Source organism: Dermacentor variabilis, chromosome 5 (assembly GCF_050947875.1).
Source record: "Dermacentor variabilis isolate Ectoservices chromosome 5, ASM5094787v1, whole genome shotgun sequence".
Classification (NCBI taxonomy): Eukaryota; Metazoa; Arthropoda; class Arachnida; order Ixodida; family Ixodidae; genus Dermacentor; species Dermacentor variabilis.
In genome coordinates, this window is record NC_134572.1 from 184,412,273 (window position 1) to 184,433,438 (window position 21,166).

Below are 21,166 nucleotides of genomic sequence, written 5' to 3' on the forward strand. Positions count from 1 at the left end.
ACATGCTTCTTCTTCCTTCGTATATTTCGCTTTATAGGTGCGTGTTCTTAGCATCCCAATCTCGCTTCGAAAAATAATGAGCTTCCCTTTGAGTTATCATAAATGGTTTCTTTCCTGATTTCGTTTTTTCCTCTTAAGTAGTTACTCATGGCAGGTTTCCTTTCCACTGCCGCCACCCGTGAGATTATTTCAGCCAAGATTTGCGGGCTGCGGCGCCACCTACCGGCGGCAACTTGCAGCTTCTTCCACTTTCCTTTTTCCATATACTATGGAATATGAAGTACGTCGGCAATTTAACCCTTACGCGGAATTGTACCAGTTCAATAACACTGTTTAATAAGAAAAATCAATTTCCTCGGTGCTTTTATTTTTTTCTTCACTGTCGCTTGGCTCCATGCAAGAACTCTGCAATGGTGTTTCCAAGACGTTGCAAGTACTGATACGATCTCTACCGGGTGAGGTGGGTCTGCACCGCAAGAATTGGGAAACCACGACTAAACCGGGCATCGTGATGATGAAAAAAAAAAAAAGACAGAGAATATTGTATTCACTTCATTGGTAAATGCTTGTGACTCTTATCCGAGTCTCGAGCGGTTCTGATTAACACGAACGCCAGGACGGACTTAAATAACCCTTTGCGGTCTTGTGGTCGCGACGTCTTCTTGGGCAGCCCGTGGAAGTATTACTGCTTTCGTCAGGTTCTGTCGTCGACGAGCTCCTGCCCTTCGGATTTTCTTCCCTTCGTCCTTCCCCTTGTGCCTGCTCAGGGAATAAAACGGATGATGCTGTTTCGGAGAAGAGGGCAATTATGTCGACTTGGGGACGCCCGCTTGAACGCTTCTCACACTAGACAGGTCGATGTCCAGGCTTATCGTAACAGCCTTTTTTGGGACGAGGTAAATCATCTTGTGATGGGAACGTACGCCTGAATGTCTCTCACACTTGACAGGCTGATTACCCACTCGAGCCATAGGGAACATACCAAAGAAGTCGTGGTGGCTAAAAACAGATACCTGGTATTAATTTTTTTTTAAATTAGTCTAGGTGCTCTGCGGGAAAATGTACACTCGTTGCTTATATCGAGATATGTGAAATTCAAATCCGGGTTGCGAGCAATCGCTATCCAAGTAACGAACTCGGTGCGCCCTGTTACATTATAGCTCGCCACTGGACTACTCGCGCGCGCAGCGCAGTATGGGATCGAACCGCCCAATCGGACGACGCTAGATGGCACGAACATGATGATATACGCGTGGACGACTTCTTCGCCAGACTTTACCACGCACTCTTTCCGTCTACCATTCCCTAATGCAGGGTAGCAAACTCGATCTTCCGGCTAACCTCCCTGCCTTTCGCACCTCATTCATCTCTCTCTATGCCACGCCCTATAACGCCAGCCATGCGTCCTCCTTCCAATGTTGGATATTAGCGAATTTTCGCGGCGTGCAAGGTGGCCGGTGAGGTCACAATCTGTCAGAAAGTCCAGTGTCTTTTAAATACCGCAGCAGCGCCTTTATAGCCGATCGCGCTGATGTTCGCGTAGGCCAGTTTCCAAGGATATTGTTTTCTGTCATTAGGCGCTTGTCCAGTTTGTCTAGGGTGGCTGAAAGGACTGCTCTTTGCTGGTTGAAACGAGAGCACTGACAAAGAAGGTGCGCGATTGTTTCGTTGCACCCGGAGAAGTCACAAAGTGGGCTGTTGGACATTCCGATAAGAAAGGAGTACGCATTTGAAAATGCTACTGCAAGCCATAGACGAACTAGAAGGGGGCAGTCGCGTCATGGAAGCTCGGGCGGAATACGGAGTTGTAAATTAGGGCCCAGGGTATGAAGGTGTGCACTTGTGAAATCGGATGAATTCCACTGAGCTAATGTCAGGTCGTTGCAAGTACGGCAAGTTTTTTCGCTGCGTCGGCTCTCGAAAGAGGAATGGCAACGCAGTTGACGCCGTCATGGGCAGATCGGGCAGCTGCGTCTGCTCGATCATTGCCATGTATGCCACAATGACTAGGCAACCACTGATATATGATATCGTGTCCTTCGTCAACTATGCGATGGTGTACTTCTCTGATCTCTGCGACGAGCTGTTCATGTGATCCATGGCGCAGTGCTGAGAGTACACTCTGTAGGGCTGCCTTATAGTCACAGAAGACTGACCATGCATGGGGTGGTTCCTCCTGAATGAAATGAAGAGACGCACGCAAGGCTACCACTTCAGCAACTGTCGTTGATGATACATGTGACGTTTTAGCTGTATTTTGACGGATCTTGTTGGTATTACCACAGCAGCAGCTGAACTTGCAGATGTGACTGAGCCATCGATGTAAACGTGTACGCGGCCACTGTGGACCTCATGTAAAAGTGTTAATGTGGCCTGCTTCAGGGCAAACGACGGCATGTTAGCCTTCTTCGTGATTCCTGGGATGGTGAAGCGTATTTCAGGTCTGTGCAGGCGCCATAAAGGTGGTGATGGTCTTGCTCCAGGCATGCAGTTCGATGGCAATGAGGTACGATTGGCAACAGTTATACGACTGATAGTTGCGTGTGGCCTTTCTGCGGGTAGAGCGGCAAGATAGTGGGAAGGTAGTCGGGCAACGTGGCGAATATGCGCTCTGAGAGCGTCGGTTACCAAGTACGTTGATATTGGGTGATCTCGAGCTATGACAATCGTTGCCGCTGTAGACGCACACCTCGGAAGACCGAGACACGTCCTTAGGGCTTGAGCCCAAAGGACGTGCCTGCAAGCGGCTTCCTATAGGATAGAATAAGTGTCATCTTCTTCTCCTTCTTCTGTTGTAAAGATTGCCGTGCGGCATAGATGTTTACTTAAAAGCTCAGAATAAAATAAATAATAAATAAAATAATAATAGCTCCGAGGCACACGCTTTCTTATGTAGAAAAATGTAGCGGTATCTTGGCGAAGTTATCGTCCACGAGCCAGAGCATATAACTGTCTGATCCGTTCGTAGCTTGGCAGCTCTTAAAATCTCTCGAGTAGCGCTCGCTGCTGGGCGGAGCCAGAAACAGGTGGCGAACGTGATCACTGCAGAACCCGGAGCACACTTACTGGACACACTTCGGGTGTTGAACCGCAGGCTCGCGTGACAAAAGGTGTAAGGGCTACTCCAGCCTGTGTAACTCCCCCCTGCAAAACATTACGGGTAAGAGCTTACACGAAGGGATTCATGGCGCGTGTGTCCCGACGGAGAAGTGATTTTGGGGCGAAAAGGACAGCGCAGCCGAAGGGAGCGTATCAGGTGGTATTTCTGGTGCAAAATTATAGCGCGAGTTTCTATCCGCCGTGCTTCTGCAATGTCCTTGCAGATAGAACAGCGCTATGCTCGAGGTCAACTGACGACGACAATTTGTCGTTTTTCGGCGCTGAGATGAGTGCAGAGGCTGCAAAGAGAGCATTGAACTACGCCCGCGCAGAGGAAGTGATTCTAGCTCAAAAAACGACCCCATGTCGATGCTTTTGCTTTTTACCGACTTGGCAAATTTTCTACCGGTGAACGTATTTTCGAGGTTTTCTGTTAAGAAGTGGAAAGTAGGAAACCCTAATAATTTGACTGAAGACATCAATGTTGAGAAAAAAAAAAGGTCAAGGGCACTTAGGCATCCCCGCGTTGTTGAATGCGAAAGCGTTGCGACGTCTTCCCGATGACAGCTCATTTTGCGACACGTAATGGAGCTGTTTTCACGTTGCCTTGCATCATTTATCGCATCACGTATCTCGGCCTCGTCCGTTTACTTGCGTGGACGTCCGAAGGAACCGGGCACAGGTACTGACTGAGAAGTCGAAGGTTCGTCCATCGAAGCGCACGACATAACTCGCCGAAATTACCGCACCGACTGACAGCGGGCCAGTGCCGTCAGCGCCTACACAAAGAGGGAGGGGCAGTCTGGGGACGCTGGCACGACGAGCGGCAACGGAGCCAGCTGTGGAAGACGACGAGCGCGCGTCCTTTTAGCGACCACGGGACTGTTTGTGTCGTCTCCGGCCACGCCACCGGATTTCCCGCTTCACGAGCCGCATAATGCTTCCGCATTAATAAATAAATGTGCTCCACATTTGCGAGGTGTGCCGCTCTGGGTCTTTAATGCCAGCAACGAGCACGGGAGAACGGCCAGGAAGGTCACCGACTGCTTTGGGGACATAAAACCCCGTTCATCAATTAAATTAAATGCCTCAGAGGTCTCAAAGCGCAGAGAGGACGTGAGCGGATGGTCGCAAGGCCACCTTCAGCGGTAGCTGTACGACACCAAGCGATCCCCAATTTAAATTGATCTGCGCATAGACTGCGCGTTTACCACAGGGCTGCTCTGCTGCCGTTATCACAACTTCAAAATTGCTGATCACATTCCTCTGCTTACCTAACTGACAACATATACTGTTACACATAATTTTCCTGTCGTTGGCACGGATCCGCCTTGCTCAGATTTTGTAATTACCAATGTTGTGCTTCTTGCCCAAATTAGTCGAAAGAAAAATCGCATTTTACGGTCCGGATCGTTCAACCGAACGCTTGATAGAGAAACAAAAAAATTTCCTCGGCACCACAACCACCGCCTTATGGCAACTAGAATTCTTGAGCCCTGGTCGCAGCCGACATCAGCCCGAACTGCTTTAAGACAGCTAGTACGCGTTTTAAAAGCAAAGAAACTGATAAGTAAGTAAAGGAACTAATGTGTCCTGTTGTGTTTTATCACCTTTTCTGCCCTTACCCCATATCCCTGTGCAGAGTAGCCAATCAGTATTTCACCCCCCCCCCTCTTTCTCTCGGCACTGTTACTTGTCTGGTTTGTCAAGAAAAGAACTTAATCTGTGCCGCTCGCAGAAAGTGAACGTGGCGATTATGTCACCTCTGTTGTCTGCAATTCGGAAAAGCATGGCCTTCCGAGATTAGTTTCGATCACTCGCTCAGGTGTGCATCCGACGACGTAAACTAAAGCCCAATTAGAAAGAAGATCAGGCAGGTCACACTGCCAAGTGCTACATCGACCGCTCCAGACCATAAGACGCGATCTTTCTGCGAAAATAGCAAGAACCAAGCAGCGGTAAGCGCAAATATCCTTTCACGACATTTAGAGAAAGCCGCAGTGTGCCCAAAGTCTCGTTGTTCCTTTCCGCGTGTCGAGCGCAGCGAGGGAAGAAGGCGCCAAGGCACCTCGGGCACGTGCAGAGCGGGCGGTGCTCGAGCGAGCGCCTTTGTTCGTGGCCGCTGTAGCGCGCCGGCGAAATGGCCCGCCGATCGGAGCACGCCAGTCAGGCCGGCACACACGCAACCATGCGGACACGTCGTCGTCCCACTCATTTTCTTCATCGACGCAGCGCCGTTGGAGCAGAACTTGCATTGTTGCCCCCCCTCGCACCGAACTGCTCCAATTCTCGCCCCTCGCGAAAGGCAAAGCACGCTCGCCAAGGGAGGGCCTCTCCCCGCACAACTGCCAAGGCTTGCGCAAACGCGTGTCATTACAGCCTGTCTGTCTGGCGCGCGCGTGCGCGGTCATTCAGAACCGAGAGGCGGCACTTGGCGGCGCGAGAAAGCCAAGCTGCGCGGACAGACGACCGGCATCCGAGATCGGCGCCCCGAAAGTTTGCGCGGGGGCTAATCCGAAGCAGACGCCGCCGTTTCAGACGCGCAGCACGGCGGGTAAAGGCGCAGCGGAGCGTGATAACTGCGATTCGAAAGCGCCTTCTGGAAGGAGATCCTCGTCCATCGTCACTGCACATACGGCATACCCGAGCAGACGCACCAGTGAAGTCCTCGCAAGCTTGGCAGCTTTATAAGAAACAGCCGCACGAACCGCCGTTACGTCCGAATGACGCCTTGTGCGGAACTTTTTGTGCGCTCTCTGGTTCGCCGAGATCCTTTTTTTTTTTTTTTCTCCACGTTGGCAGTACGTTGTCGCGTTGATGGCGTTTTACGGTCCTCATACAGAGAGAGGGAGAGAGAGGAGATTCGGAGCGCGCTCGTCAATCATCTCCGCAACGGAGCCAGCTGTTCATTTGATTTCCGTAATCCGTCGCGCGGGTTGCGAGGCGAGTGAAAATCTTGGAGTCAAATTGTCGACGACCGTTTCCGAGTGCAGCACGCAAGGATAAACAGTTGTGGCAGCTGTGCTCGCGAAATGACCGCGTTGCGCCGAGCACCTCCCGCTGCGGGCGCCGATTCCGAACGCAGCGAAGCGATCACGAGGCGCAGGCCCGCAACGAGAACGTCACAGCGGTCACCATGCCATCACTTGGCCGCTCGCCGCTCAAAAATCCAAAAGCAACCTGCCGCAGTAAGGATACGGCGCCTTCCTGTCTCACTTAAACGTTGGCTGGCCACGATGAATGCGCAACCGGCCGCGGTGTACACATCTCAGTCGGATACGGCGTTGCTTCCGGCCTAGATGTCGCCGGTTCGATTCCCGGCTGCATGGGGCCGCATTTCGGTGGAGGTGAAACGGGCTTACATTTATACTTAGGTGCACGTTAAAGAATGCGGTCGACGCAGCCGGCTTCCTGATTCGTTAACGCTAGCCCCCGCCGCAATGCACAACGGAAACGCGGGGACACATTGCTTTCTTTTTTTTTCTCCCCCTTTTCTTTCCGAAGAGAAATGCGTTGGCGTTTCGCTCCAGTATGCACCGATTGCTTAACCGGCGGAAGGCAAATGCAGAAATGGCCAGTGAGGTCGTCGGGTGACCGCAGCCATAGGGTCCCCACAGGCCAGCTGCCGACCGCAGCCCTCCCCCTCCGTTCACGAGTGCAGAGGCGCACCTGCACGAAAAACAGTGCGCTCTTTCCGCGTCGCGTCACGGCAGACTGTATGTGGCCGCTCTCTCCTCCTCCTCCTCCCGCGCCGACCTTACACCGCCTCTCCGCGGTGCAGGGCATCGCCGTAGCCTTGACAGTTCAGTGTGCGCGCTGACAGTTCAAGGCGCGCGGACGCGAGCTTCGATCGACCACGAAGGCGTTGAACGCGCGCCATCATCGCGCGTAATCGCGCCGTGCTAAGGCCTCGCAAGGCCGCAAAGGCAGAGAGGGCGAGCGAGATCGAAAAGCGACAGCGCCGCACGCAAAGCCGCGCACAGCGGCGGAAGGGGGGGGGGGGGGGGGGCATGCGCACTGCGTCAGCGCGGATGTGACGACCGCAAGGAACGCTACAGAAAAGAAGAAAAGCGAGTGGCACGACAACGAGGCAAGAGCCGGCCACTACGGCGACACCGAGGTGTGACGATAAGAAAGCGGCGGTTTCATCCTGGCAAGCTGCTGATCGAGCTGCACACCTGAGGAGGGGGCGCGTGCTCGTGTAAAATAAACAAAACAGTGACATGATTATATATATATATTCCATTGTCATGGGTTTGTTCAATCCTTCCAGACCCGTACTATGATGTTCCCGCACAGAATTCATCACCTTTTCACTCTGATCTCATCCTCCCTCGCCTGCAATCCACATCCACACCCGCTGCTCGAAACGCATCGACACCTCGATTTTATGGACCCGCCAAGTGGTCTGTACTGTGCTGACGCATTAAAAGAACGCGTGCAAGGAGATAAAGAAAGAAAGAGAGAGAGAGCGTAAAAGGCGAACATACAGCCCCGCCACACTCAGTGGCCTAACCGCGGGAGTGTTTGTGTGTCACGAACACCCCCAAAGTTTCGTTCTTGCGAGAACAGCGAATAGGTTACGAACAGGCGGGAAACACCACGCAAAACGCAAAATTAGCGTCGGCTGCTTCCGCGACTGCTGCCCAGCAGTGAGGAGGAGGGGGGGGGGGCGAACGAGAGTGGGCATCTACCCTCCTCTTCCTCGTCGTCCGCTCGCCCGGGTGACCATTCCTAACGAATTGCAATTGGAGGTTGGGCGCTTCATGCCGACATGTGCACCTCGTTTAAAAAAGAAAAATTACTCTCTCTGCTGTGTATCAGGCCGGTGCAGCATGCTTCTGAATAACAGGCACGCGTTGTGCGCCTAATTGACCGATTGGCATGGAACGTTCCACGGGCAATGAATGACGCCGTAGTGGAGGTTCCGGACTCTGCCACAGCAAAATTTCGATTGTAAGTTTATTCAGACAACGTGTGCGCAACATGCCCACGAGGTGCGACAAAAGGAGGCAAGCGTTATGCATGGCTCCTGACAGGTGCCATCACTCCATTCCGGACGGAGCATTGGACAGTCCGTTTCAACACGGGAATGGCACCGCAACGCGCCATCACTGCGCTGGACCAATGCATTAGCGTTCCACGTGTACCTTCGCCGTGCATTGCGCGAAAGAGTGTTCTTTCTTCTTTTTTTTTTTTTTTCGCAGTGTTAACTGGGACGTTAACGCACCTATCCGCAAGATTGGGGATACCTGGAAGCTAACACTGCAGTTTCACAATTCCTGCTTAGTGCACACGCCTGCGCGGAACGGCAAGTAAATAATGTTTCGTTTGCAAGCATCAGTTACAATCACACGTTTACCGATGTCTGTCACCGCTATTAATGCGTTGCCTAAAAGAAAAGAAACATGCAGTTATCTTTAAGAAGTTCCGCTCGTCCTATTATGAGCAAACTGGGAATTTCGCAGAAAAGGTTGCATGTGACGAAGGTACCAAAGTGAGACGGCTACTACAACTGCCCGCACGCTAAAAGGAATCCTCAACTTAACCAAAGTACTACGTACTACACTTATGGACCACCATTCGAGTATCGCCGTGATCAGCAGCTTATTATACGAAGGGCTGTTAATTCTTATAATAATTAAGGCACTCTCCGCATGCTACAAATGCAGCGGAGACATTTAAAGCACTCGACACACTGAAGATCTGTGATCTAAGTAACGACGTATATAACCTTGCTCATATTTTAGCTCATTCGTAGGAAGTTTCAATTGTCTACAATGACACTGCGTCAGCATCCGAGAAATAGATGAACGCGCTCGCCACCGTTTCCTGCTACCAAAATTACGCGCACATTATTGGCAATTTACCTTGGAAAAGTTAAGATAACGTCGATTCTAATGTCAGATATTTTCCTTCATTGCACTTGTCTAAGGAAGCTCTAGTATCACGTGTTAACCAAAATCTAGGTTAGATTTTGATATTTGTTCGTTATTATGTAACTGTATATGTGGTTATTTTTCGTTTGAGGCCTTGAAACAATATTATTGGGTCTCGGAAGATGTCTAAGTGTACGATGCATGCGCTTTAAGCTAAAATAAACTTCAAAAAGCCAGAATGACCGCGAGAACCGCAGACGGCGGCGACTGGCCACCTTAAGCTTCCCGCACCAAGTCTCCGCGACATCGCAGATTTCGAGAGCGCCTGCCGGAAGCTAGTCAAAGGATTTCCAACAAAGAAAGAATGTAGAAAGCAGAGGCTTAACCCTAGTACTTTTGGAAACTTCCGTTAAATAAAAGCGGTTCCAATAGGCGAAAATACAATGAAATTCAAGTCGTCACTCTGATGTAATCGGCATCGCTATTCTGGGTGCGAAATAAGAGATAAGAGTTCGCTGCCCTTTCTTTAGCTAGGCTTATTATAAGTGCGGTTCCCAAATGAATTAATGTCAGTATAAGCTGATGTGGTGTTTCTTTTGGAACTGCTATGCCCGTTCGGTTCACTATACGTTCAAGTGAAAACAGAAAAACAAAAAACGCTGTGCGGCACACTCGAGGTATTCAGTCGAAGGACTACACCGGCGGAGCGGCAACTCAACGCGTGGTCATTGATTGTTCAAGCACCGCGGTTTGCCCGCGAAGGTGATAGCGAGCTTGCACGCTCCGGCGAATGAGAACCCGCGCCAGGTTTCGCAAATTATCGTGTCTTCAAGTACGCCCCTTGCTGGGCGCACACTTGTAGCCGTCCGCCTCCAATGGACAAAAAAAACATGAGAGAAAAAGAAAAGCGAACGCCTTGCGTCAGTGGCTCTGCAAATCGAGCACATTCCGGCGGCGTTCCCAATGCCGCATCACAGATTCAGGGGTGATCCTCTCGCGGGTGCTCGCGTAGCCGGCGGGTCGACAACGCGAGAGACGGCGAAAAACAAAGCGATAAATAAGCGAGGGGAGACCTTGGGGGTTGGGGAGGTGGGGGGCCATCTCGGCGCCGCGGCGCGCCTTTTGCTAAACAGTGAGGGAGGCACAGCGACGCCGCCCCGGCCGTTTTTCTGAATTTCAATCGGTGCGCAACGAGCCGCCACGCAAACTGCTATGACGTCAGCCGTGGCGGCGACAGGTGACCGCCGCGTGTTGACTTGTTTTGCTCGTTCCCGACCGAGATCTGTGCACGGCGCGCGTCAGTACACACCGCGTCACGGGCAGAAAGCTTTCACGGGGGAATTCCCCGATCCGCAACAGCGACGTGCGCCATCCCCCTCGCCATGCTGCGCGCGCACGCATTCCTGAAAGCTTTAGCGCTGCATTTCTTTCGGAGACAGTGCACCGCACTTCGCGTCCAACAGTCTCGAGCCTCGCCTGTCGCCGCGGCAACCACGCGGAGAACAAGCGGCCGGTCGCTCGGCGGTCTTAAGTACGTCCGGCAGAAAGCTCGCTTTACGTCCACGTCCAAACCAGGATGTCTAAAGTCAGGTCACACCGAATTTAATGATGCAACGCACTAGTTACGAGACATTCTCGTAAGCGCTCTCGTGTGCCCGCCAAGATGTCACACTTGTGGGCGCTTCCCCGACTCGGAGCGCAGGCTTGGCCCACACGGCACGCGCTTGCCCGATGGTTCAACTTCGGTAAGTTTCATTATATATATATATATATATATATATATATATATATATATGCGCCTGTGTTCTTTCCGTTGCCGTATACACACATCGCTGTATACGTGAGCTCGTGCCTACTGTTTTCTTTTTCTTTTTTTTTGAGCTGTCGAATGTTACTTACATCCCGCGAGTGTTGCGTCAAAACATTACTTCGCACAACATCCGCTAAAAACAGAAAAAAAAAACTTCAACTTTGCTCATCGGCACACGAACTCGCTTCGACGTGCTCGTAACGGAGCTGTTCGCGTTTGTTTTACGTTAAACAGGTGGCAACGGACAAAACAACTGTTTCTGGCCGGGCCATTGACACCTCTTTCCAGTACGCGCCTTTTTTTCCTTCCTTTTCTTTCTGCATAGAGCGACAAAATGCCCGCCTCGGGGCGTCCAAAATCCACGGACCCGTTAGTTTGACTCCGAACACAATGCAACGCAGTGTACTTCCTGCATCCCAAATGCAAGCTTCATTAATCCGCTTTCTAGCTGCATATGTATCCTTATTTTTCTGCACACCCGCTTTTTAAACTGCAGTTCCCAGAATTTCACCTTGCACTCAGTTCTGAGGAAATCCGCAACACGGAGAAAGTTTCGTGAACGGAAAAAGAACTGCGGCCCATCCGACCTCGGTGTAGCGAAAGGCTGCAAAAGGTTAGCTCCTGGCAGGTGTGCGCTGGAACGCGAGCACTTATACACCGCGTTGCTCCTGGTTAGATCACGTTGTAAAGCGACTGCCTCGGAGGGTCGTTATACACAACTGAGAAGCTCTATTGTCTGGTGAGTATATATAAGTAGTATACTCGTAAAAACGCGAAATGTACGAAACGCGGGTACCCGAAGCGACACGGGAAATCCGTACGAGGTTCTCAGATGGACAAGCTTCGCAGTCGTACACACGGAGACAAGCTGCGTCCCGGGTCAATTACGAGTGCAAACGTGCCACGTGATCGGGCACACCAACGTTGGCGTCTCTTGCCCCGCTGCCCGTCGCGCGCTCTCGAAAAGTCTGCGAGCTAGCGCCCGCAGGTCTAGCGGCTCGAGGCGACCGCTTCCGCAACGCGCATGCGATCTGCATGTGTGCACAGCAGCAGCGCGACTTTGTATGTGCGTGCACCAACGTAGAGGCGCTGGTCTTGCGCGTATTTGGGCAAACGCCTCGCCGCCCGATTCAGCGGCGTGAGAAACGGCCGCTCTCTCTCGAGAGAGAGAGAGAATAAACTTTGTTGCACGAAGGAACTCCGTGGGGTTAAAAGCATCGGCGGTGTCCGCGGCTCGACGCCCAAGGCGCGCGTCGCGCTTGCGCACCGCTGAGGCGAGATGATCGCGACTATGGGCGCAGACAGAGCAGCCGGCTTGCATCCGCTTTATCGCAAACAAAACATAAGTTGGCCGACTTCTAACCGCACTGCCATGGCGCGCACCGAACGTAAAAACGCGGTGTCGCCATTCTCGACGGCCACGGCCAAGGGCAGCGAGGGACGTTGCTCTATCAAGCCTCTCGCCCCCCGTCGCGCGCACTGAAACAGGCCAACGGAGAAAAATGCAGAAATGGCCGACGCAAGCGGCCTGCGTACCCGCCAGAGGTGTGGGGCCTCCACGAGAGACAGCATCGGCGACATGTTCGCGCGCCCACGTCCCACATTCTCGTACGCTGAGCAAGTTTAGGTCGGCACTGCGTGACATGGCGCTAGCTTAGAAAGGGCTCCGTCCACAATAGAACTGAGTCTCGCATGGACACTAAAGAGGGACACGAATTATGTATCGTTTTAAAACAACGATCTTGACTTTCGAAATAATTAGTTGGTTACTAGAAAGAAAAAAAGGAAGTCGACGTTTCATTTTCTTAATTTCCCGCGGAAACACCAGCGGCGGCGCGTCCGTGTGACGTCGTAAATGTCGAGTTTATTATTTCTTTTCCTCCCGCATTTGGCCCGGTGTGGCTCACTACGGCTTCTCGAAACTCGCCACGATTGCATTTTGTCTCGTGGTTGGTTTGAGCCGTTTTGTGCTTTACAAAATGTGGTGCTCGTTTTGCCGAGCGCATTCAGACAGCACCGAGCGGAGGGCTATTTCGGTTGTCGGATGTCACTCCGCACTTTTGCCAAGTGGCGCCGAAGATTAGCTGCGCCCAGCTACCGTCATGGCTACCGGGTGCAAAATTAAGTACTCTCCGGCAAACTGGGTCGTTTACTTCACCTGCTTACGCAGCTATCGTACCATTACTCGTAACTGCAATTCTGGTACCGTTCAGAAGCCGTTGTCTTAACAACACCTGAAATCGAGGCCAGATCTTGGACTTCTCGCGTGAACTGTAGTTGTAAGGTCTGATTCGTTTGAGTGAGGTCTGGCAGTTCGACAGGTGTGCAGAGGGCACTTGCAGCGTTGTGCGTGGTTAGACAATGGTTGCCCTGCCGAGTTCGTCTTACCTGCAGGGGTCTCGAAGCCGTGCCTGCTGCGTGTTCGCGGGGAATGCCACGAAAGAAGGCTGTGCTCGCGAGAGCTTCGCCTCCAGAACCACGGATGAGCCCGCTGACCAGCCACATCAATTCAGCGGAGCCACGCTGGTCAGCTCGTCCTGCTGATGCAACGTTTGGTGCGGGGGTGCTGTTGTGCCTGACGGTCTTTTTAGACCAAGGATGCTTCACCGCCAAACCTGCAGCTTTGGAACGCTGTTGTGACGTCGCCCCTGCAGGCAATAACGCTGCGACCGCCGACGCCGGTCGGTGGTAGGAGTAGTACCTGTATAAAGTTCTTCTATCTCTTAACTTGTCCTGATAACTGCCACGGCACGACACCAACTCGAGATCACATCGGCCACGCAACCCAAGTCCCAACAGCGGCCACCTGTACTTCGCTTCTGCTTTCTTTCTCCTTTTTTTTTTCTGTTTATTGGCTAGTTACTATGCCTTTTCTCACGGGCGGATTTTCTGGTATTCTAGAACGTACTAATACAGCTGAATTTTTTCCTTCTCTTTCGTCGTCCCTTTGAGCCTTGTCAGAGTTGTCGGACGATCCCACCGCTGTCAACCAGATGTAGGAGTAGTCGGACGGCCTCGCCGCTGCCACCATTTGAAGGAGTTGAAGGTCGTAGAGAGGAACTCGGTGAACAGGATTTATTTACATTATTTACATCTTAGACCAGACATATATCGACAGTCTAGCGTGACTCCCACATGGAGCCCGCAAGACTAACATACAGCAAACAGCTTACGAGTACATTTCGAGCATGACAACGAGTACACAACAAGCACACACTAGCAGCCGGCAAACGCTGCTTATAAGCACTTGGTCCCCCCCCCCCCCCCCCCTTGATTCCAAGCGGACAGAAACGTTCGTCCAGTCATCGTTCGACGTCACCGTTCGACGTCACCGTAGACCAGCCCTTTTGGAGGAGGATGAGGGCCAACATACACGTGCCGCACACACACACAGGTGTAAAGGTCCGGAGACGACGTCAGAGGGGCTTCGTAGAACTCCTTCACTCGCAACGGCGACGAGGCTAGAGGTTGGCGGTTTCAGCACAAAGCCTGCTTCGTCGAACTCCTTCACTCGCAACGGCGACGGGGCTAGAGGTTGGCGGCGGCATTCCAAGATGAGGTTACCACCGCTGGCGTAACTGGCTCGCAAACTTGCACTGCAGCTGGCCGTACTTAACAGCCTTTGGCACGTAACCCCCCCCCCCCCCCCCAATATACAAACCAGCTATGTAATCTACAGTCAGGACGGACGTTCTCATTGCATATCGTGCGTAGTCGTTAGGCTGCGCAACTAACTATCCCAGCTGCGAGCTTTGCTGTAAACGCTTATCGTCGGGCCCGGAGGAGCTCAAGAGAAGTACAGTTATCGCGGCTATCAATTTCTGGCGGTTATTCCGGGACCGCAGAAATACATATGCCACCCAGGATTCACCATCGAAGATGCGCCACGTTTTACCTTTTTTCGTGTCTTTCTATGAGAGGCATTGTGTGCGGAGATGAAATCAAATGTTTGTTACTAGTCGCCTGAGGAAGCATCCAGTGTACTGCTGCTCTCGGTAACTCAATTGGTTGTTATGGTTGTGATTACGTCACCCCTTGATAATTAAAGTTACGACCAATACGTGAATACTTCAGTTAATGAAGGACCGATACACGCGCTTAGACATAAATCCACCTACCCGTTCATACACGGTCCCCTCCTTGCAAAAAAAAAAAAAAAAAAAAAGTGAGAATAATGAGAATAACCCCGGTTGTTTTAAAGGTCCTCGAGCAGTCTCCCCACGATGCACAACCAGCTCTATAGCTTTCGAAAACCCCAAAAAGGAGCGGCTTCAATTTCCCGCAACTTGAACGGCTTAAAGGTTCCCGAGAAGTGTTTTGTCGGGCACGCAAGCACTGCGGAGCGGAAGTTCGCTCACCGCGTACTCACCTCCACTGGCTGCGGTCAGGTGGCACCGTCGAACCACGCACGTGAGCGGCGCGCGGGTTGGCAACCTGCAGCGCAGACAAAAAAAGGGGGGGGGCAAATGGGTTGGACACAAGCGAAGTGCTGCTACGTTTCAGAGGAATCATTTATTTCTATTTTTTGTTTACATATACTATCTCGGAAAAGAGCCATGGCAGGAGCGGGTACACGGATGGCAGAAGTTGAGATCCCGAACCATCGTACTTGTAATACACAAGGAAAATGTTACGAGAAGGATTAAGGCAGGGTTTACGAGCGTAAATAGTAACGTAACGCACGAAATGAAAGACCAGCATATACATGCTGAACATCCTCTTGGGTGAACTCTTTGGATGGAAAGCCAACTATCGCATTTATTCCACGCCTATATACAGGGCCGTGCACATTTCGCTTGAAGTCAATTTCGCAGAAAGATCGCATTTTGGAGTCTATGTCGTTCAATGTAGCACTTGACACAATTATTGCCCGATTTTTGAGAAAGAAATGGAACAAACCAGTGCCAAAAATAAACTTGTTGTGCTAATAGACAGTGTGCAAACAATCAACGTTGGCGAACAACATAAGTAATATAGGTGCCACACTTCCAGCACACTTGGAACGCACAAGCAGATAACCTTTGCAAAAAACTGCCTGCGCTTACTGGAACCAGACACGATGTCCAGATATATTATTATTCCGCCCCAAGTTAAACGACAAGTCTACCACGAACATAGTGCCTTGCACTTAAATTATTGTAGCCTTGCATGGATGACTGACTACCACAAAAACTAAGTTTTTTTTGAAAATTATCACCTAATTATTACAGAAAAAAAAATAATTCCTCACATTAATAATCTCGATTGCATGACTCCCACACGAGACACATTCTGTAAGCACAGCATTGCAAGAATGGAAAACTTATACCGCATAGTGGGGACTTTTTATTTTTCCACGGGCAAACTTCTGCAATTCCAACCTTTGATGTCGAAGCTACCAGAACATGGCAGTAAATTGTGCTGTACGCGCGAGTGAACGCGTACGAGGGTGAGCGGGCGAATGCGGCTCAATCTCGCGCGCACGAGCCAGGAATGAATGGATGGATGGGTGATTGAGGCTCAACCCTTTGAATCTAGTGTTCCTGTATATGCTCCCGTGCGGGAGCATATACAGGAACACTATTTGAATCCGGCGGCGCGCGCCACCTAGCGAGGCGGGCCGGAAGCGCGCCCTCTCCTGTCGCGCGGGAGGCACGGGGGTGAGGTGAGGGGGAGGGCGTTCTTCTCCGGCGGCGGCTGCTGCTTACGGTGCGGCCTGCGGGCGCCATACCTTGCGAGGGATCTATCTGCGGCGTGGCCAAAGTGCGCCTAGCGCCGGTAGCTTCATTCATTCATACCGCTGTGCTTTCGACGTTTCGTTCGCGCTGAAGCGAGAGATGCACGAAGGTCAATCCGATCGCTGCTGCTGCCGCGATTCGTCACTCCAGCATTTTGACAGCGAGTTTCCGCGCTCATCTATAGCGAGGTGTTATCATGTTTAACTGTGCGCACGTGACACCGTGCTTGTTTATTTATAGTCAAAACACCTTGGCGGGCTAGTTGGTTTGAATCCGGGATATAATGTGTACTCGTGACTGAATGAGGACGCAGAAAGAAACAGACAGCGCTGTCTGAGCTGTGTGTTCTTTCTACGTACTCGTTCAGTCGCGCTTATACATCATATCATTGTTAATTTATTTGGTAAGCGAATCTTTACCAGTTTATGCGGCCGATAAAACTACTATCCTTACTTCGTATAGTAGCTATGTACTAATTTGCTATCGCAATCAGTGCTTCGCCTTTCGGGCGAAACTGCGAGCTTTTTCGAACGAGTATAACCACACGATACACTCACAGCGAACGAGCTCCTCGGGTATTTTGTAAACTTGAGAACATAACCTTTCTTCTTTTTTTTTTTTTTTTTCTCCAAGACTGCGTTGCACTGAAGGGAATTTCGCGTTCAGTAGTGCAGGATGTCCACATGAAACCTCCCTGATTTCAAAGTGAAATACAAACACACTATCTTACATAGGAACCTGCGGTTTGTAGGACCATGTAAAACAATTCAACAAAGTTTTCTTGATTATTTTCCTAAAGAAGTCTTCTTGTTTTGTTTCAGGTGCTGAATAAATGTTAAAAATGGCAACGCCTTTAGCGAGCGCAATGTATGGCGACCACGGTATGCGGAAACGAAATTACCCATTGCCGTCAAACGAAATTGTCGACGTGAATTGCTACGGAAACCAGCAAACAGCAATGTCTAGCGGTTCTCCTGAGGCAACTTGGGGCAACTTGAGCACGAATTAACCCCAAATACATCGGTACACTTGTTGGTATACGAAAAACAATTTGACCCCCCTCGTTTCCTACAGCAGTTCACAAAAGGAACAATATTCTTTTTCCTCAATAAAGAACAGTTTGGTTAACTCTAATTAAGCAGTTAATCTGGCTCGGGGTGAGGAGTCATCCGACCGTTTAAATGCAACGAGCGAGCTCACTTCGCAGGCTTGGCGCGCCCGAAGAGCGCAGCCTCGCCCCGCAGCCGAAGCCGCGCCTCCAAGCGTTAGCGCGTTAGCGCAGGTTTGCTAGACGTGCGGCCGCGCTCGCTGCGCTGGCGCCCTAAAGCCCCTTGATGGCGCCCCACGGAGCGCGGCGGCGTGGCCACGCGCTTGCGCGTTCACTCTTCACTTGAACGCTGCAGGTGCCTCGCGCGCCCATAGAAGGCGCCTGCACTGCAAGTTCTTGTTGCGCGGCGTGGAACACTCGAGCGTCCGCGTGTGTTACGGCACACGTTGCGCTGGAGACGGCGATCCCCTTCGCCCACAGTCACGATGCACGTCACCGAGACGAGGGCTCGCGCGGCGCTCCGAGGAAGGCGGGCGCCCTCGGCACGCGCTGCCGTTTTTACGACGAGCCCCGCGTTGGGCAAGCGCTATCTGGCTGCCCCCTCCCCTGCGCGGCCCACTTTGGGACGCGCGCACGGGGACACAGTTTTCTTTGTTTGCCTCCACACGAATCCTGGAGGAAAACTGAAATTGAAAAGCGCGCGCGTGCGGTATATAGACTACAACGCGGCGGCGAGAAAAGTGTCGCCGAACTCGCGTGCCCCATCGAGCAGTTGTTTCCTGGCCGATTTCGAGCCAAGAGGGGGGAAACGAACAACACGGCGGCAGAAGCAGCAGCAACACAAGCAGCATGAGCAGCGGCCAGCGGCCCGGAGAGGAAACGGCGAAGGCGAAAAAAAAGACAGGCGGCCCCCCAGATATGCCACGAGGGGAAGGAGATACGAGCGAATCTAAAGAAGCCGCGAGAACGCATCGACCACTTGCTTCCCCGCTGCACACACACACATATATAAAGGTTGCTGGGCTTTCATGAATGATTCCAAGCCGAGATCGCGAACAACGACAACCGCCATGCAGCACCGCGGAGGAATCGCGAGCTCGCGTCCACGAAACACGCCGCCGCGTTCGCGAGCGAGACCGTGAACGCGGCAAAAAATTGCACTAACGAGGGGGCCCACCGTGAGGTCCCCCCCACCCAGCACCGCCAAGTATTTCTCGTCTCTGCGTCACGCACATTGACCGGTCCCTGCTACACGGAGAGCCGATCAGAGCGTGTCGCAGCACATTGGCCTCGATCGGCGACGAGCGAGGTACCTACGACAACCGCCGCTTTATCTACCTGGCAGAAGTGTCGATTAGCTCAATGGCCTCCAAGTATCGCGGCAATGTCTTCGCTCGAGTCACGGAGGCCGGCGGTCAGCTTACTTAGCTCTCAGAACGGGACTGGGAGAGGGTACGCGCATAGCCTGGTGTTCCTGTACATGCTCATAGCAATGACACTACGTAGCACTATAGCCACCGCCCCGTTTCAGAGCTCCGCTGCTGCTTGTGAGAGCTATCCGCACGTCATTCCATCCAAAAGCAGAAGGAAACGGGGTCGCAAACGGTAAGCAAACACTAAGGACGTACATCACATGTGGCTTACCGTTACGGTTCACTTTGTGCGGCAATAAATGGCACAGATGCCACACGCCTGGGGCACGACGTGCCTGATCGTCAGGCTCGTCTACGTGAAAACCCTTGACCACCGGGTGCGCGCGACGTCATTATGCGCGGAATGTACAAATCCTACTCCCCTCTGTCCTACGTTCCACCCTTCTACGCCAGGGAGTGGTTTCCCTGCCATGACCCTCTGTGCGGGTTGACCCGACGTGTCCTGACAAGGCCCTCTACCAGGGAGCAGCAGTGAATCAGGTTGCCCGGATGGTGGAGGGAATAAGAAAGCCAGCGAGCCACCACGTGGAGTCGCATCGTCTCTGCCTTTGCGTGCAGGTGCACGCACGCTGAACGTTCCTGTATTTTTTTTTTGTCTTGGAGCGCACCGCTCACCCGTAATGATGCATTAATCTTCTCTTGTTTGTTCTTACATCACCTCGCCTTCCCTGCCGAACCCTCTCGATGGTCAACATGGTTCGAGCTCTAAGCAGACGCTGTTGAAGGTCGCAAAACCCCGTCCCTTAACATTACTCACAAACAAAAATGAAGGACAAGTTTCTCTATATCTCTATCACACACACACACACACACACACACACACACACACACACACACACACACACACACACACACACACACACACACACACACACACAGGGGCGTACCCAGGGGGGGGGCTTATGGGGCTTCAGGCCCTCCCCCCCCCCGAAATTTTTTCGCGCTGTCCATGCACCACCGACCAAAGCAAACCCCGGCGCAGGAAATCATTCTGGATTTTGTCTAGAACGTCTTTTACACGCTCGAAAAGCCATTTTACCGCGAAAATTGCAAACTCGGGCTGGATTTCGCGGCAATGCCCATGCACCGGAAGTCACATAACGCAAGCAGCACCATCTGAGCACAAAGTTTCAAGGACGTTTTGATAGCGAATGGGCTCGCCGCGGCATCTAGCGGAGGGCGCGGAATTTACACTCTATCATGGCATCTACGGAGCGCGTGGATGTCAATTCCGAAACTTTATGGGTATAAAGTTCTCATAAACTTTTGATGTGAAAGGTGCATTAACATTTCCAAACGTGTGCTTTAGATTTTCAATAGCGGAACTTTGTAAGTTTAATGTTCCCATAAATATTTGACGCCGAAGGTGCATTAACCTTTCCAAAGTAGTACATCGGGCGATACAACGAGACAAGCCAAATCAACACACTATCAGACAAGTTGACAAAGCTCGCAGCGAGGCCCGATGAGACCAAGCGTTGCGGTGGTCCATTCGTGCCGTCATGTCACATAAAAAAATATCAACTTTTTTTTTCACCTGCGCCAAAGCATCCAGTGAAGACAATAAAGCCAGCCAAGGTAACTACGTTATTATTTTTTTCTACTTTGAATCGCGAGGACACATTGAGCCTCTTTTTTTTTTCTTTTTTTTTTTTTTGGTACTCGCTGCCCTACCCGGGGGCTGCCAGAGCCAGCCAGAGCGCATGCGTTTTTCTCGTGTTCCCCCGACCACCGCGCGGCGCACTTCGGTGCGCCTTCGGTTTTCTCTGGCCGAGTGCATTTTCGCCTGGCAGAGTTTTGGACGCTTTCTAGCTAGCAGATGAGAAAAAGAAACAATGGTCGCTCGCCGCCATCATTGTGGGGACTCGACGGATTGCACCGCGTTCGCTTGAGCGCAACCTCTCCAGAAAGTCTTGTATCGCCGGTGTAGGATACCAAGCAGTATATGCGCATGGTTCTTGGGGGACCAAGCGTCTCGTGTTTTCTTCGACATTCCTTTAATAACCACATTAGTTGCCCAAAGTAGGCATTTGATTGTGGCCAACATACTTTGCGTTTTTTTTTTCATTACGGTTCCCCCGCCCCACAAAAGGAAAAAAAAAAACGTTGCGGCGCAGTGAATTGTCGCATGGTGAAAGTTCTATTTTGTTACTTCTTTTGCGGAAAGTCATAGGCCATGG

At 51.7% G+C, this 21,166-nt stretch overlaps 1 protein-coding gene across 3 annotated transcripts in view; it reads right to left on the reverse strand.

The window, feature by feature from the left end:
• LOC142583379 (uncharacterized) overlaps positions 1-21,166 on the reverse strand; it is a 179,551-nt gene that overhangs the window by 62,831 nt on the left and 95,554 nt on the right. For 2 of the 3 annotated variants that reach the window (XM_075693810.1, XM_075693813.1), the window contains exon 2: positions 15,158-15,222. The exons of the other annotated variant lie outside the window; for it this stretch is intronic. The gene's annotated coding sequence lies outside the window, so the exon portion shown is untranslated. The remainder of the gene's footprint in view (positions 1-15,157; positions 15,223-21,166) is intronic. 3 annotated transcript variants of the gene reach the window in all.